The following is an 18,597-nucleotide window of genomic DNA, read 5'->3' on the forward strand; positions in this document are numbered from 1 at the left end:
CCTCCCAGCCTTGTTGCTGACAGCTTGACACCCGTCTGTAATGTTGCAAAGCTGCAGGCGAACGGAGCAAATCGCTAATCAGGTCCAGCTTGGCAAAAATCTCGTCGATAAATATCCCTTTAAGAGCACAATGCATCACGTGTAATTGCCTACTGTGGCTAATGTTAGCGGCTAGCTAGCTATGTTACATGGCAGTAAAACGCCACTGAATGACCAAATTGATATAACCTTTAACCATTTTGAGTAACACTGTTTCCATACGGACCCCCAGCCAGTTAGTTGTTTATAACGTGACTATATTTATAACGTTTTTAACGTACTCCGGTTTCCGGTTTATAATTCGGGTCTGCAGCCAAAGAGTATAACAAAGGAAATGGCAAGCTGCAACAATCAAGTCACGTTAAACCGGACCTTGTACCCATAATTATTTTACAGCGGGGCATTCAAAAATAAGGTGGATACTTGATACATTGGGCATCTCACTCCTCAGTTTCTTAGTAAAGATATCTCAATGAGAGGTCATCTTTGCACCGCCGTGTGCGTCAGGTGCGTAGGAGGAACAGGGCAAGTCGTACAGGAGAAACAGTGGACTCCCACACACTGACGTCACAAGCAAGACTTCTAATAAATGACAGAAATACAATGTTTCGGTCAAGCGTCCCTTCATCTGGTATCTGGAGACAAAGACAATGGGGCCAGTTTATATACTGTGTAGGCAAACGGAGAAGATGAGTCAACCAATCGGGACAGAGCAATTTGGTTAAACCCCATGGCACAAATCAGTGCCTAATAGTCCATGCAGGTGCCTGACAATCGCAATAAATTGACACTCAAAATTGCACCCATCTACAGTCCGCAGTGAAATATCAATATAAAGGGAACAGAAACGACACTCAGACATATGGTCAACATTCAAAAGGAGAGAATAAGTACAAAAAACTCCAAAAAAGAAAAGACCAAATAAGGTATGGGGCTAGATCAGAACACTCACTAGGTCATCTAAATTAGCACTCAATGCTAATAAGAGGGATTGGTAGATGCTGTCATAGATAGAAAGGCGTGTGTGTGCCGAGAGACATGCAAATATGTAAAAGCAACACCTCAGATACATGTACAAATAATTGTCAAATAGACACTGTTACGCTGTGTTCATGTGCATGTGGAGAAAGTCCGACATCTGGGACTTGGAAGTGCTGCTAAACAACATTGCTTTTTCACGTGCTATTTTGTCAGAAAATCGAACCCCGAAGATGAACGATAAACAAACATAAGCTGTTATGGGCTGCACCTTGGCGAGTTGGATTCTTATTATATATATATATATATATTTATATTGCTTTGAAGAAAACCTTCCACAGTGCACATGATTTGCTGCTTATTGCTGTATCCAGTAGAGGCCATAATCATAATGCCACCCTTGCGGATAATCATAGTAAAAACACGTATTATTACTATAATAAAGACGGGCCTTTGACTGCTTAGAATATCATGTTCGGGGGTTTATGTCTGTATTTATGTTTGGACTCCTACATCTTGTTATCGTAAGAACTATCCCGTATAGATGGATGTCCGGTACCAAAAGCAATAAGCTGCTCATATTAGATTTTAAATCCTGCAGATCAGCGCACAACATCTTGGCTTCAGCACCACGATCATCCAGACTCGCGCAGACGTCAGCGCGACGCTCCAGAACTCCGTGATGGATGGGCCGAACCCCTCCGCTCCATAATGCCTGGTAATTCTGCCTGCTTGTAATGCGATCAGTGGGTTCCCTTCAGCACGTGACCCGAGCAGCTCGACGGATCGGGCGGCGCTGGGTTTAGCGGGCCTGCGAGGAGGGAATAAAGCCCATCGCCTCGTAGACAATCAATCTTTGTCAGGAGTGACGTGCGCGCCTGAGCTGCGTCTGTCTCCCTCTGCAAAATGGACTTACACCAGGCTTAGCAGTCAGATATTGCTCTGCTACTCAGAGAGTGTCAGAGAGAGAGATGTTCCCAGGCTCGGGCTACACACACTGAGATCCCAACGCATCTCATTGATTGTAGGGCTTCTTCGTCTGCTGCACATGTCTCTGTCGGTGTGGGTTCGGGATTACGGGGGGCAAAGTATAATATTTATATAGACTCTTCTCAGTGATTACAGGAGAAATCCACTTTGTTTTTGTTTGTATTGCGCTGTGTGGTCTGTTATTCTTTAACCTAGTATGCGGCCAGTTGGGAGCGGACGACACACACATCCTGTTCAGAGTTCTTGCTAACCACAGCTTTTGTTCAAGTCACTGCGGTCTTAGTGTTTTCCCCTGCCGAGACTCCTGTTTCTAGACCAGGGTCATTGTTACGCGTATATTTCAGAATGAGCTTAGGAACACTGACTAGTGAATGGTGTCAAAAAGCCAAAGTGATTCCTCAAGTGAACGAGCTTTATAGGTGGCATTTTGTAGGTAAGAAGTTGTAATGAGGCTGTCTGAAACCAGTTTGATACATAAGTTCACTGAATTTGCAACCTTTATAGGTACCTGGTTATGGATCATTTTCGAGGAACCATAGCATGGTCCCTTTGTTTGGTTAGGATATCCCATGATACCTTGCGACCCTTACAACCGACGAGGAAGAACGAAGCGAGCCCCTAATGGCGACGCCCACAAAGCCGACCGCATCAGAAAAAAGTGAAACAACGTTGGCTAAATAACAAACATCTGTCGCTTTCTTTTCGTTTTTATTCTAGAATAGTCAATAACGTCAACCTTTACTTAATTTCAGTGCAGTCAGATGTTTGTACAGTGTCAGGAAATTCACTTTTGAACAATAGTAGGAAGCACCTTACCTGACTCTGTTGTGGACAGCAGCCGGCTGGTTAGGTTGCTAGCTAACATTAACTCATTCACTGCCAATATCTGACTGGCATTTTTGGCACAGGCCAAGTATTTCCATAATGTTTGGTCATCTTTCAAGACCCACAGTAAATTCTGTACTAGGACTACAGTGATGTCCAATACCTCGAAATGAAGATCTAAGTCTCTACTTTCACCCCCAAAAAGAAAGTTAGCTTTTAGCATGTTCTGTGCTCTACTTATAACCCTTTTTATACACCCCATGTTCACCAAAAAAGCCTGTCTGGGAAGAGAAAAGGGAGAAAAAAGCATTTTTGTAAAAGGGCACAATCTCAGGCATAACTCACTCTCAATTCTTTTATTTTGAACTGTATTGACATCAGACATGTAAATATTATTCGTTAGGACACAAATGACAAAAAAAAAATATATATATATATATATATATACACACATGAAGTGCTTTTTTTTTACATTCAACCATACAGTTTACTCGGTGTGAGTGTGCAGACAGACAGACAGACAGACAGACAGACAGACAGACAGACACACCGACAGACAGACAGACAGACAGACACACACACACACACACACACACACACACACACACACACACACACACACACACACACACACACACACACACACACACACACAAACACACACGATCCCCCTTTTAGATTTCTAACCCAACATAGGATAAGCAATAACCACGCCCTGTGGCGCTGGGATTGGCCAGGAGCAACACTGGAGGGCGAGCAGCCCAGCGATTTCATGAACCAACTGGGAGCTCTTGAGAAGGACAGCGGGCTGCTGTGAGTGCCTTCTGCCCGCTGCTGCCTAGCTGTTCCTGTGTTTATTTTGATTTGTTCTGGTACACCGCCCTCTTCCATGTCTCCCTGTCATATCTATGATCGTTCCCGTTTTCCCCTCGGCTATTCAACACGTCCTCACCGCCCTCGCAAACTGATCGATCATTTCCTCATTCCTCCGATGATCAAACACATCTCTTGATTACTTTCTCCCGTTTTCTCCTGGCTGGCACAGAGGAAGGCGACTCCAGCTCGGCGTTTCAATTGCGTTTCTCCTGTCTGCACAAGGAAGCGTTACCCGTTCTCTGCTTTCCCTCCTGCTCAATTTCAAAACAACAGCTGCGGTATGTGTTTGATCGCGTGCTGTCGGCTACCCTTTGAAGGCAGGGACCTGTGTCTGTGTGACAGGCTGGGCAAGTGTTTGCTGCAGGCGCTGCACCAATAAAAACAAAAACACGTCAAACACGTCCTTGGCGGGGAAGGCCATTGCTGATAACACGTCAAAGACGTCATTGGCGGTGAATGAGTTAACGTTAGTTTAGAAAACCCGCTCCGCGTGCCCCAAAGCAGGACTTAGCACTGTACAGCCAGGAGAATGGCAGCATGGCAGACCTTCAAGTGTAAGTGGAGTTCGTTTTAACCGTGCTTTATTAAATGACAAGCTGTCATTGCTTAAGTAACGTTACCAATTTGTTTGTCAAATGCAACGTTCCTGTTAGCTTGGTTTCACACTTTTAATTTGAAGGCCGAAACGGGAAATGGTGTGATGGTACTGTAGATAGAATTGACACTGGTCTGTCAATTTGATCATTTCACACGTACCATTTCCTTTCTTCGCCTTCAAATTAAAAGTGTAAAAACAATGAAACGTTCGCCTGTGAAGCCTCGACCTGTTTGGATTATAATAACATTAGAGAAAACAGCCATCAGCCATGCAGTTTTATACTAATTTATTACCAAATGCTTTGGGAAACAACTTCATCAAGCTTGGTCAGAAAAGGTCCGTCTATTCAATGGAAACAGCACCAGTGCGACCTGTCGCGTGCGATGCTACCTTCAAGAATGAGGACGTCTGAAACAAGTTATTTTTTAATCACCTATATTAAAATGAGATACCTAATTAAACAAACAATCATCTAGTTAGGTAACTAGATGATATTAAGCTTCCTTGCATTACAGACACAGCCAATATGTTCAATGTCAAGCTTTTCTTAATTTATTCCTTTGCTTTGTGTGAGTTGTTGAATCCTATTCATTGTAGCCGCCGCAGAGGGTCTCGGCCTTGCTCGAGGGATATGGAGGTATTGAGTGGAAGCCAGGTAAATATTCTGTAGTTGTAGGCAACGGCCCTGATGGCTGTGAAAGAATAAATGGAGTCATAACTGTGCAATATAAACAGCCTCCGGCTACGCTTCAAATGTTGTTGTTTTTCTTTCCACCTGATACCGTTTTCCAATTCATACAGTATGAATACGTTTGGGAATTGAGAATAAACAATCTAAATAGTTTGAACATAACCTTGTAAACACCCTAAACTACTGTAGGGCTGCGACGATTGATTATTTTCATCTTCAAGCCTGTCAATTATTTTCTCGATTAATCCATTTATTTGTCCTATAAAATGTCATAAAATGGTGAGAAATGTCGATCAGTGTTTCCCAAAGCCCCAGATGACATCCCCAAATGTCTTGTTTCTGACGTTAGCCTCCAATCAGAGCCCCACTTCAGGATTCAAACCACTTGTCACACGTTAGCCTCCAATCAGAGCCTCACTTCAGGATTCAAACCACTTGTCACACGTTAGCCTCCAATCAGAGCCTCACCTCAGGATTCAATCCACTTTTCACACGTTAGCCTCCAATCAGAGCCTCACCTCAGGATTCAAACCACTTGTCACGCATTAGCCTCCAATCAGAGCATCACTTCAGGATTCAAACCACTTGTCACACGTTAGCCTCCAATCAGAGCCTCACCTCAGGATTCAATCCACTTGTCACACGTTAGCCTCCAATCAGAGCCTCACTTCAGGATTCAAACCACTTGTCACGCATTAGCCTCCAATCAGAGCCTCACTTCAGGATTCAAACCACTTGTCACACATTAGCCTCCAATCAGAGCATCACTTCAGGATTCAAACCACTTGTCACACATTAGCCTCCAATCAGAGCCTCACTTCAGGATTCAAACCACTTGTCACACATTAGCCTCCAATCAGAGCCTCACTTCAGGATTCAAACCACTTGTCACGCATTAGCCTCCAATCAGAGCCTCACTTCAGGATTCAAACCACTTGTCACACATTAGCCTCCAATCAGAGCCTCACTTCAGGATTCAAACCACTTGTCACGCATTAGCCTCCAATCAGAGCCTCACTTCAGGATTCAAACCACTTGTCACACATTAGCCTCCAATCAGAGCATCACTTCAGGATTCAAACCACTTGTCACACATTAGCCTCCAATCAGAGCCTCACTTCAGGATTCAAACCACTTGTCACTCATTAGCCTCCAATCAGAGCATCACTTCAGGATTCAAACCACTTGTCACGCATTAGCCTCCACTCCAGCCACACAATTATCACCACCACACGATAAGGCCATCAGCTGTGCCCGCCCCCTTTTAAGATGTTAACAGCTCTGCATAATGAAGAGCCCTCAATCAGGCACCACGCTTAATTGTGTCTCCTCGTGTGCTCGGTGCTGCGCCTGGTGGTGAGTGCTAATCACCAGTCCGGCTCTGCGGGCGGGAGCGCGCCGATGGCGTCTGTGTAGATGTGACAGACGCTCGCTGAGGACGTCGAGAGGAGAACTGGTCTTTTCTCCCCTCATCATGGCTGTGCAGTGGCCACTGAGCAGGGCCTGAGATGAGGAGGAGAAGAGCTGATCAGAGGAGAGTGAGAGGCAGAAATAGATCAAAAACAAAGTGTGCAGTCCAGCAGAGTGCCGGTGGGCGCGGGGGTGTATGGAATCAATAAAGTGCCATATGTATTTTGAGCTTGAGAAACATTGTTTGTAAACTTTGAACTTGAACTTTGAACTTGTATGTCTGTAAATAAAACTTGTACCTGTAAAAATATCTTGTCCATCTGAGAGAAAGTTTTGTGCATCTGCAACCCATTTTTGTATCGGCAACCCATTTTTGTATCTGTAGACATATCTTGTGCATCTGGGAATAAGTTTTGTACACACGGATAGAATTTGTGCGTCTTCAAAAATATTTTTTACAAGTACAAAAATTTCCTACGTTCGTGTGCGACCTTGAATGCAGCACTTGCAAATTTCCTACGTTCGTGTGCGACCCTGAAAGCACCACGGACAAATTCATATTGCGAGCTTGGATGTCTGTTTACAAGTACAGATTTTCTTTACGAGTACGAATTCTGCCACCCAACCATGTCAACTTGGGGCCATAAATCTGAGCGGACTGGCCAATCAGGTTAGACCCAGTCCCCTCCCACTGAATATCGGATCGTATCGAATAAAACAATTGACAATTGACCAGAAACTTCTTCCGCCTAATACAGACAAACAGAGCAGTGTAGTTTGGTAGTTTGGAAAGAATACGAGCTTCAGGTAAGTGGCCACTTTAAGTAAATCGACATAAAATATAAGTTTTGTTGGTTTTATGAGACATTTCATAGCATGTTACGATAGACATGATCCCCATGTTAGTACACAGGCTCTCCCAGTGAGCTAACTGACGCTAGCTAGGTTAGCTAATGTTAGCTAGCTGCTTCATTCAATTTCCCCAAATAAACTAAATCACTATTTAACCCGCTAGCGTAAGGGGTAATTTGACTAACGTTACAGCTCACGTAAGCTATAAAGACCGTGTCCAGTCTTAGTACAGTTAAGTTAGTAGCTGGCTAACGTATCAGGGCTAGCTAGCGTTAGCTTTCATTGCTACCAATGTTCCAGCACAGGCTGAAGCCACGACCGGGGCTATCAAAAGTATGTCAATGAATCATTAGCCTACATTTTATTATTTAACGCTATATAGCGTTACTGTAGGTCTGCTGTTGTACTGGGTCAGGCGATTGGCTGGTATTAGTAGCGTTATGAGTGAGGTACTTCACACAGCCTCACAAACTAGCTTCACGAACTAACGTTAAATCAAGTACAAAGGGCACGTTTGTATAATAGTAATAGTAATAGTAATAATAGAATAACAGTCATTATATTGAACGTGACATGACGGCCTATGTGACGTTATTGTAAGACCCTGGAGCTTTAGCTATCGGATAGCTATGAACGTTACTACTCCAATCAATCAATCAAATTTATATGAATATGGCGTTACTGTAGGGCTACTGTTGTACTGGGTCAGAGATTGGCTGGTATTCGTAGCGTTATGAGTGATGATTCATCGCTTTAACGTGTTTAGTGTTAGCATGACATTATTGCTGAGAATGTCTATGCTTAGTGAGCGTTTTGAGGTATAAAGCTGTCTTGAGTTGCAGTTGTGTTTCCTTGGTATCGTCCTTTCAATATCTGTCTGTCAGTTTCATTGCGTCTTTGTCAGTCAGGTTGTTTACGTAGCGTTACCGAGGTTAGCCGTATGATATGTGAATAGGTGGCAACTTCCATGACATGTATTTTTAATGTACCTGACTAGCTAGCTGATTAACTGGACAGTGATTGTTTATCTGTCCAGAGATGTGTAACGTTATGGCTGGACTTGGAATGGAGGCTAGCTGTCTGGAGTAGTAATACATACTACTGGACAAAATGAATACATCTGTAAGCAAGCTTATAGAAGTTGACTGCAGCAAGCTGTATTGATTGAGCATCTAAACATCAGTCAGAGGCAACAAAGGTGTCACACCCAAACCATGTGCCAGGACATCAGCCTGTGTTGCATTGCTGTAATCAGAATTATTATGTGCTTGGAAACCATTGTACATGCTATGTACACAATACTATTTCAATACTATTTTCTTTTTCTATGTCTTGCAATTGAACATGACTGTTTTAAACAACCTGCCCAGTGTTGCCAAAGCTAAACTGGTGTCTGGTATCAGATATTGATTTACAAGCTCTAAATACATTCAAAATGTCAACATTTATCAGCAAGTAGTTGGTATGATCTCCGGGCAATCGTTGATTTATATGTCTTGCTCTTATAAAATAGCTGCTGTGACTGACCTTTTCTCTAATAACCTGGGACTTTTTCATCCATTTGCTCTCCGTCTTTCCCTCTTCCTCTCTCTCTTTCTCTCTTTGCCTACCAGCCCAGGTTATCCTGTTGATTCTACCCTCAATCTTGTCGTGCTCTTCCCAGCAATGGTAATTGAGAATTTGATACTCTGTCATTATACACCGATAAAGCATGAATTCATGGGCCAGAGTTCACCACCAAGGGGCTGAGGGGGAAGTCCACAACAACTAATGAAACCCAGCAATTCTCATTAATCCTGGTGTGACCATGGCTACCTGTACCATCAACCCTGTCAAATGTCAAATCCTTCCTTTCCAAACAAAATCTGTTTTCATGATGGGAGGACCTTTGTTTAATCTGCCATCAGCTTCTAGATTTATTTAGGGTTTGATTAGCCTCAATGCCTGATATACTGTATTAGCAGTAATATGTCTCCCAAAGGATGCATTCCAGAAAGCAGGTTAAATGACTACACAGATTTTTGCAGTGTTGGGCAAGCAACTTTGAAAATGTAGTAAGCTAAGCTGCCAGCTACTCTACATTAAAATATAGCTTCACTACTTTGAAGCTATCCCCAGTAAAATGTAGTCGGAATGAGATGTTTGGAGCGGGGGAGTCTGGTGCAGCGCACAGGTCCTAGACCTGGTGAGACGAGGGAGGAGCCCGGCCGGGTGGCAACCCACAGAGCCCGGTCCCTCTACGTACCAGAGCCCTTCCCCCCCCCGGTCCCGGCAGAGTAGTTCCGGAGCAGCGGATTGAGTGGCCCTGACCGCGTGACCACCTTCAACCCTTCCTAGAGGGCTGACCGTGGGTAGCTACTGGGACGTAAGTTGGGGCTTGGCCAGCCCCGGCTGGGTCACCTGGGCGAGGGTGTATGATGTTGCGAGACCCGAAACATCCAATGACCCCAGGGTACATCACTGAGGATACGTCCCAGTTGCATCCATGCAATGTTTTTTCATTATATAGCACGCTCAGCTACAGGCTCCATGCCAAAATAAAAGTAGCTTGCTACTTTACATTGTGTGTGTGTGTGTGTGTGTGTGTGTGTGTGTGTGTGTGTGTGTGTGTGTGTGTGTGTGTGTGTGTGTGTGTGTGTGTGTGAGGGAAAACACTTTGAATTCAACCTATTTCTAGATTTATTAGTGTTGGGCAAGCTACTTTGACAATATGGTGAGCTAAGCTACCAGCTACTCTACATTAAAAATAAGCTTCACTACATTTAAGCTATCCCCAGAGAAATGTAGCACGCTAGCAACAAATAGCTTCACTATTTGTTGCTAGCTACTGCCCAACACTGGAATTTTCCCAACCCATAGTTTAGACTAGAGAAATCTGGGATTTTAGATTCCAAGAAGTTCGATTAGATGAACTCCAGGTCAGTTACCATGGTAAGTTACACTCTGAAGCTACCCCGCTCGGTAGCAGCCTCACTTGAACTAACCTCAAGTAATTGGTCGGAAAACCTGTCAGCCTGCAGCTTTTTACTTGGGAGACAGGTCATATTATTCACAGTCACATGATCCAGTGACTGACTGAATATGGTTGAGAATTAAATTTGCAATATCAAATAATGGTTTGCTTTTTACTTCACTAGGACAACGGAGAAATTGTGTGTGCGCCTCCCTCGACCACCGACCCCCCAGGCACTTCTGCTGAATCTCAGGTGGGTTATCAGAAAATGCTTATTTCTATAAACAGAATCTGTATCAGCTGTGCAGCACTACCAACTTCTTGCTGTACAGGAAAGTGCATTGCGTTGTTTCTCTGTTGCAGCCCCATTATGCAACTTTTTCTTTACGTTAATATAATGCCTTTTAAATCATTTTGATGGAACACACGCTGACTTCTAATAGATAGACTGGGATTTCTATCATTCCCACTCTGCACCCTGAATGCCTGTTCCCCACAGCATGTAAACTTTAGGGCTTTTCTACTGACACCTTTGGCCACAACAAGTCATGCCGTTCCGCCCTGATTTCGGTTTCCATTATATCTTTGTATGTGCCAAGTCGTCCTTGGCCACGATCGAGATGGACCCGCCTCTAAGAAAGCTGCACACCCGACTGCCCAACCGCAGTGTTCATGAGTGTTCTCTCATCTGTTTCGGTTTGTACTTTCGGATATCTGCTTTATTTCATTCCCTCATCTCTCAGAGCCGTGTCATGTTAATGCTGAGCTGATGAAAGCATTTCTTAACCCCTTTGTACTAAAAATATTATATTTGCACTACCAAACTAACGGAGGGCATTTATTAGAAAGGGCTTTAAAGGAAATGCAATGTTTATCCACCATTCCACCCGTGACTTATGATACTTTCGATTAGGCTTTGGTCGGTACTAAGGTATTACGGTATACCATGTATTTAAAAATACTGACAGTATGATTTTCAATACATCAAAACCATATTCTATTTTGTTCAGGCAAAATAGTTGCAACTGTCCTTGCCTGTGCTCAGCTTAGCCTAAATTATTTTCAATCATTTTTTATTTTTTTTCGCCATTTGTAGGCTACCTTACTAATAGGCAAGCATATATGTGTTACAAGCAACACTATATTGTGTGAGACCCAGGCTTGCCCATAACAGTGTCCATTCCATTAGACATTCGTTCAATTGTCAGTCTCCATTGAGGACATTTAAATACTTTTCTGAAAAATAGAAGTTGCAACTTTTTCACTCATGGACCTGAATTTATATACCGTATATAACAGAATAATTATTTGGAGGTAGAAAAGAAACACTTTGCACAATTGGCTGGTTACTCCAAGGTTACTTAAGTTACTTACTACAAGGCTGATACCTGAATGAGAAGAGTAGCATGTAGGTGAGGGTGCAGTTTCCCCAAATAGTGGGGCTTTAATGTTGATGTCCCACCACAAGCTGTGACTTTGGGTTGTGACTTGTGATTTAACTTGTGTTTTAACGTCTCATTTCCACTTGTGCAATTGTAAATCAATTTGATTCACACATGTTTTGCTTGTTTGGTGTAGGCTAGGTTGCTGTAGTGTTTGTGTTTTTATAGCACTTGATAGCATCCTGGACTGTGTATATGTATTCAACGTATTTTCCAATAAGGCCTGATGCTTTTATATAAAGCATATTTCATGATCTCTTTGACAGGTGATGGTGGGAAGTCTTGTGTTAAACAGACTGCGCTCTAGATTGGAGCAGGCCTGTCAGCGACAGCCCTTGGACGTGGACTATGTTGAGTTTATCTGCCGGAGTGAAATGACTCTAATAAACTCACTCTCTGCTCGCTTAGACTTCCCACAGGAGGTAAGTTCACTGCTCTTTCTTCCATGTGCCTTGATATCTCAGCAACCTCGCTGACATGGACACAAAGTGGCATTGTCAGACAATCGAATGCACATTCCCAAGCAAGAGTATGTTGAATTAAAAGGCAGAAGTCACTATACTTATTCTAACCATTTGAAAGCGGTGCTATTCCTTAACTGCCCTTGTATGTAAATGGAACTCGTTCTTCTTTATTCATTTCATGGATTATGTCTGGGGCATATTTTCACCTTTATCGAATAATAACAATTAAATGTATTTTGTATAGCTGCTTTTCAATGACTCAAAGACGCTGACAATCTCGAGTCCACAGTAAACAGAAAAAAACAAACATACAAATAACACAACTAATCGGGTGGAGGGGAGTTGAGGGGGCGTGACATGGGCGGAAGATGTGGTTAAGGGTAGGGTAGGTTGTACGCTTGGGAGAACAGGTAGGTCTTGAGTCGGGATTTGAAAGTGGAGAGTGAGGGTGAGTCTCTGACAGGCTTGTGAAGAGAGTTCCAAAGTCGTGGTGCTGCTCTCGAGAATGCTCGATCTCCAAAGCTGTGGAATTTGTATGGAGGAACAGTGAGCGAAACAGTGGATGAGGATCGGAGGGTTTGGGTGGGGCGATGGGAGAGGAGGAGGTTAGTCAGATAAGGGGGGCGCCAGGCTGTGGTGGGCTTTGAAGGTGATGCGTTGTTTGATGAGGAGCTATGGAGAGTGGAGAACTGTAGGTGTCTTTTTTTGGCCTTTATTACGTAGGAAAGTTGTAGACAGGAGAGAGGGGGGATGACAGGCGGCAGAGGGCCATAACTTCATCCACTCTACAACTGCAGAATATTGTTTCTTTTTTTGGTGTAACATTGTACTGACAGTAGTCAGTGTCAGAGGGTGTTATATTAACACATTGACTGCCAGCCATTTTTTTTTTGCTGTAGGTAGCTTTTGCCAAGCCGTTTTTTGAGGATTCTGGCTCATTTTACAAGAGCCGAGGATTCTTTTCTGCTTGGAGTTTGTCAACACAAAGTTCACAAAAGTACTAATAGAATGTGTGCTTTCTCTGTCTAAAAGAGTTAGTTTGTAGAGTTAGTAGTTATGTAGATATTAGCCGTTGAGTACAGCATGGTTTTAGCGTCTGAGAGTGAAAGCTGAGATAATCGCAGTTTTGTGAAATTCAATCAAACAGGCAGAACAGTCACTTTAACCATTTATTTTTGACATCAGTGAGAGATCAGACATCTAAACAATATAGTTCCGAACGCCCTCTCCTTCAACTCCTCCCTCCGTGGGCGTGTCTAGTGGCTTTCAGCCTGCGTTTGTCACAAGCGAGTGCTCTGCTGCTGCTGCTGCTGCTGCGAGTTTGAGCAGCCTCCCTCCCTGGCAGCGAGTTTGAGCAGCCTCCCTCCCTGGCAGCAAGTGTGGATAGGTCTCACTCGTCTCTTGGGTTTGAGAGCCCCGATGAAGCCCCGTGCGACTCTAGGCTTTATGCTGCCCACCCAGTCCATTTCTGGAACCCCCCACCGCAGCAGCGCGAAAGCGTCCCCGCCTACAGTATGAGAATGAGGCTCGTTCGTTTCTGACTGTAAAATCGCCAAGCCATTTCCTTGAGAATGGAGGAAGCAGCCGCCTTGGTTGACTTTCTCTCTGTCGGGAGAGGACCGTCGCCACCTAGCTGGTCGGTAAAATAGATTATACACATTCAATACTTCCAATATCTCCATAGGAGACGCGGGGAACATTGATCCACGTAGCACCGTCAAAAAAAAGAAAATCGATTTTTTTGACGTATTAATACGTCAATGGCAGTCAACCGTTGGATTATTTTTGACGTATTAATACGTCAATGGCAGTGAACGTGTTAATCACTATTATCATTTTAAACTTTGCAGCCCTAAGCCGAAATAGATAAAATAACAATCCTGTTGTTTGAAATATGAATACAATTGTTTTATGCTCTAAAATTATCTTACTCTGCTTTGACAATTGAGGCCTGTGAATGAATGAATGAATGACTATGTTGACTTTTAGTGACAAATATAAACTTTATTTAAGGTACTTGAAGGCCTTTCCCAGCTGGTCACCCTCATCGACAATGAAATCAATGGGAGAAGAACAGCACACCAAAGCTGGTTGTTTCCAAAGAATACCTCCGGGACCTGATCCAGACAGACCTGCCTGTCCACTGTCCAAACCTGCTTGGGAAACTTGTGCAGTTCTGGGTGGGCTGGAATGTGCTTCCCAGTGCCGACTCCGCAGGATGGCTTCGCATACCCAAAGTCTTCAACCTGCTTCAACCTGCTTAAACTCCCAGAACGTTACAAAGACTACGAAAGATTTGAAGAGGAAATCCTTGCCGCTATCGCGAGTGTTGATGTTGACCCGGGTTATGGACTGTCGTAAGGAGATGCATATATGTTCTTGTTTAATTGTTAATGAGTTTATTTCTGCAATAACTGCATTTATGGTTCCGTTTTAACGTTTGGTGAGGCATGCTTGATCAGAGATACTCAAGTCATTTTTTGCAAGTCTAAGTCAAGTCTCAAGTCTTTGAGCTCAAGTCCAAGTCAAGTCTCAAGTCTTTGAGGGGCAAGTCCAAGTCAAGTCTCTCAAAAAAAAAACATTCAAAAAATATTTTCTTTAAATCTGAATTTTTTGGACGTTTTAGTCCGAGTGAAATGTTATGTAGTCTCTCCTGTTGTCATTGTCCATTTCTGTTCTTATTTGTAGGATTTGAATCATGGGTGGTATTTTACACCAGTGGTATGGGGGTCCGGGGACCCCCTGGCACTTGCCTGGGGTTCCGCGAAAAGTTTTCAAGAAAATAAAAATGAAAGCTTTTTTTTGCAAAATCTTCATAGTTCAATGAAAATATTTTATCCTTTGAATCTAAAATGGTTCATGGATTACATTCTAATCTAACAAACCTATCAATTTAAAAGTAAAGCACGTTACCGTGGAAACAATAAAGCTTAGCCCAAAATCACAAATCAGAATGAGGGGGTCCCCGGTATATGTTCCATCTTGTAAGTGGTCTTTGGCTGAAAAACATTTTGACCACTAGATGGTAGTATGTACCTAGTCTTCTATGAGGTAATGCTGATCTCAGGTGTCAAGCTCACAGGTGAATGGGAATTTTAACATAGGTCTTAGCCTAAGTGTAGAGAATAATTGTCAAGCCACTCTGTTAAACAGCAAATCATGTGGATCACTTCACGATCATGTTAATTGCATCAAGGAAATCTATTTCTGTCTGCAACATCATTCTACAATAAATGAAAACCTCAAAGATACATCATTGTTTGGACATTCACTAACTGGGTAGACTGGCTACACACTGGGTCAATAACATTTATTTTCACATTATGCAAGTGAGCACCAATATGAAAATCTTGGCCAATACCGATAACCAACATTAACATTGCCGTTATGGCTGATAACAGATATTTACCTATGTCGATATGATCTGTATAAAAGCAAGTTTTGATGATAATCATATTTTGTACATACTGAAACACATGTAAACACTGAATTTGAAAAACAAGAAGAATCCCTACAGACTGTAGGAAAAAAGCAATAGTCAAATAAATAGTGCAGTGTTCATAAGAGCGACATACCAGAGGTGACTGATATCTGACATCACTACAGTAGGGACTTAGCAACAGCTTGATAATGACATTTTTTTTTTCAAGATTTATTTTATTTTTCGTACAGTTGCTCATTCGTTGACAATATTACAGATCCATAAACATCTCTGCTTGAGCACACGCACATTGCGTAAAATAAAACAAGACAAAATAAACAAATAAATCCCAACCGCATCCCTCCCCCCACCCATCTCCCTTGTATGTTGATAATGACATTATGTGAGACATTCAGTCGACAGATATTTATACAGTAGGCTACATCAGATTCCTCAACAGTGCCTGGAAGGTGTTAACACATGCCGTGACAAACATCTCACTTGCAGAGCTCCATCTAGGTCTCCTGAGCAATATTCTCATGGCATTATATGCCACTTCAAGTCTGTGCATGCTTGACCTCCGACTCCTATAATCTGACCACAGGTGAGCAGTGTAGAGTGGTGTGCAGTATGCTCTAAACAGAGACACCTTCACTCCATCTGTACACATGTTAAACTTCATCTGACAATTGCTCTGAAATAAAATGACCTAGATATTTAACATTATCACAAACAGTAAGGTTATTATCAGACAATTTAAAAACAGGAAATGTCAAGCATTTGTCCTCTTTGGTCCTGCAAATTAAGACAACACTTACTGGCATTGTATTTGATATCATGTACCAAACCATATTCAGTACATATTGTGAGGAGCTGCTGGAGACCAGCACTACTTGGGCTCAGAACAACAAGATCATCTGTGTACATTAAATGGTTCACTAGGGTATTACCAATAAGGCACCCAGTGTTACAACCATTCAGTTGCTTGGACAAATCATCAACATACAGATTAAAAAGAACTGGGAAGGGATAAGATTCCACCTTGACGGACCCCATTACTAACCCCAAAAAGGGTTGATATGTTGCTCCATTTAACTTGCATAGTCTGATGGGCATACCAAAAGGCCAGAATCCTAACAATATAGCTGGGCAAACCTCTTTGACATAGCATGAGTTTTTTTTATGGTTGACGGTCAAAGGCTTTAGAAGCATCAATAAAACATAAAAGAAATTAGAGGTTTTGCCATCTGTATTTGTTTACAATTTCCTTTAAGGCATACAGAGGTCAGTGTGCCATTTGCTTTAAAACCAAACTGCTTGTCTGTGGAGTAGATTAACTCCTTAACTCTGTCCAGCAGAATTCTCTCCAGGACTTTTGACAGTATATATTATATTAAGTTGATATCTGAAGCAACTTGTTGTTAATGTTTTATTTGTTTATTTAATGTTGACTTTCAACTGAAAATATTATTTTACTCATCAGCAATGGTGCATTTTGTATAGTCTAGACTAGCCATCTTGTCTCAGTTGTTGAGATCAAATAATCATTATCCCCTAGGCATCCAGGAAGTTAGTGAAACTATACAGTAAGCATTCCTGCATAACCCAAGAGTCTGTTGGGTTGGCCTGCATTCATGGGAACCAGTCTGTGAGCGGCCACACTCCAGTCAACTTTCTGGAGCTGTCGCTTTCTTTTTCTGAAAGACATCTGGAAAACACTTATGGCTAAACAATAACAAATTGGCAAACACATATTTTTAAACATCCTTATCATCTCATGAGTGCAAATGATCACCAAAGATGAAACTACAACATTTAAAAGGCTTTACTTGGTAAACAATGTTTAATAGTTTTTATCCACAATTACAATCACAAGGACAAACAATGTCCCCCCCACCCCAAAAAACATTTTTCAATAGTAAATTGCTATGTATACAGATGTAGTGTTCATAGTGTAAATGTTTTGATTATATTTTAGGAATAAATGTATATATTACTTTACACTTCATAGAACTTGTCTTGATCCCGCAATACATTGCACTGCCGGGATTGCCCACCAAATTACTGTTCTCAATCTTCCCTTGTTTATTAAAGCAGCATGATCACAAATATCAAATGTTTGATGCACCCAATACATACTGTTGTACTATACTTTAAGATTCTACTATTCTACTACTATTCACTGTTTTTCAAGCATGCAGCGTGCTGCACTCGAGCAGCCAGGCATGAAGTGGGTAAGGTGTGAGCAAGGTGTGAGCGGGACAGGGCAGCACCGGGCAAAACAGAGCGAGGCGTGGACAAAACACAGTGTTTCTGGTGTGAGTTTCAATGACTAGAAGTTAGCCCAATAGAATGTAGTGCATATACTTGGTAATAGCTTTCACTCTCTCCTGTTATCTCCCCATCTACATATATTTGTGGTGTTCAGCTGCGTCGAGGAGCTGCACACCAGCTGTGATCTTCATCCACATAGGCTGATGCGGTGAGCACTCCACTGGCTGATATCCCGATCAGCCCCGGGACTGAGACTGGTGGAGATGTTACGGGAGGAGAGATGAGGGAGAGATGCCTGAAGGATCTATAAGGGCAGAAATTAAATATAAACAGTTTGTTTTGAACCCACAGCATATTACTAAACAGAAAGCTTAGTGATGGGAGTCACTACCTATTGAATATTGGCCATGCATGCTGTGGAAATGATCCACAATGCCCCAAACATATCTCACAAGGGCAAAAAAAAGCCCTTAAAAGTGTATTTTTCCTACCCTGCTCCACAACATAACATTATGTAATACAACATTGTTATACAACATTATAACATTTAAATTCCCAAAATATTCAAGACCTGTAAATTATTAGATTCATTTTTAATGCGTTTCCAGACTTTCCACACCTGTGTAGGTACCCTGTGAACACAGGCCAAGATCAAGTAATGTAGCTGAAGAATAATTTGCGGGTAGATCATCATGATTAGATATAATTTTAGTATTCATTAATGCTGTCAAGTAAAAAAAAAAAGTTTGTTTCATATCAATATTAATTTCAGCTGAATTATTAT

General features: G+C 42.3%; 1 protein-coding gene and 1 long non-coding RNA gene across 2 annotated transcripts in view; both read left to right on the top strand.

Annotated features, from left to right (window-relative positions):
* kazna (kazrin, periplakin interacting protein a) overlaps nt 1-18,597 on the top strand; it is a 158,698-nt gene that overhangs the window by 22,549 nt on the left and 117,552 nt on the right. The window lies entirely within an intron of this gene.
* LOC310781296 lies at nt 8,750-15,304 on the top strand. Its single transcript, XR_014552963.1, has 4 exons — nt 8,750-8,927; nt 10,397-10,465; nt 11,921-12,076; nt 14,132-15,304. It is a non-coding gene; the product is annotated as an uncharacterized lncRNA (long non-coding RNA).

Source organism: Poromitra crassiceps, assembly GCF_964638095.1.
Source record: "Poromitra crassiceps genome assembly, chromosome: 8".
NCBI lineage: Eukaryota > Metazoa > Chordata > Actinopteri > Beryciformes > Melamphaidae > Poromitra > Poromitra crassiceps.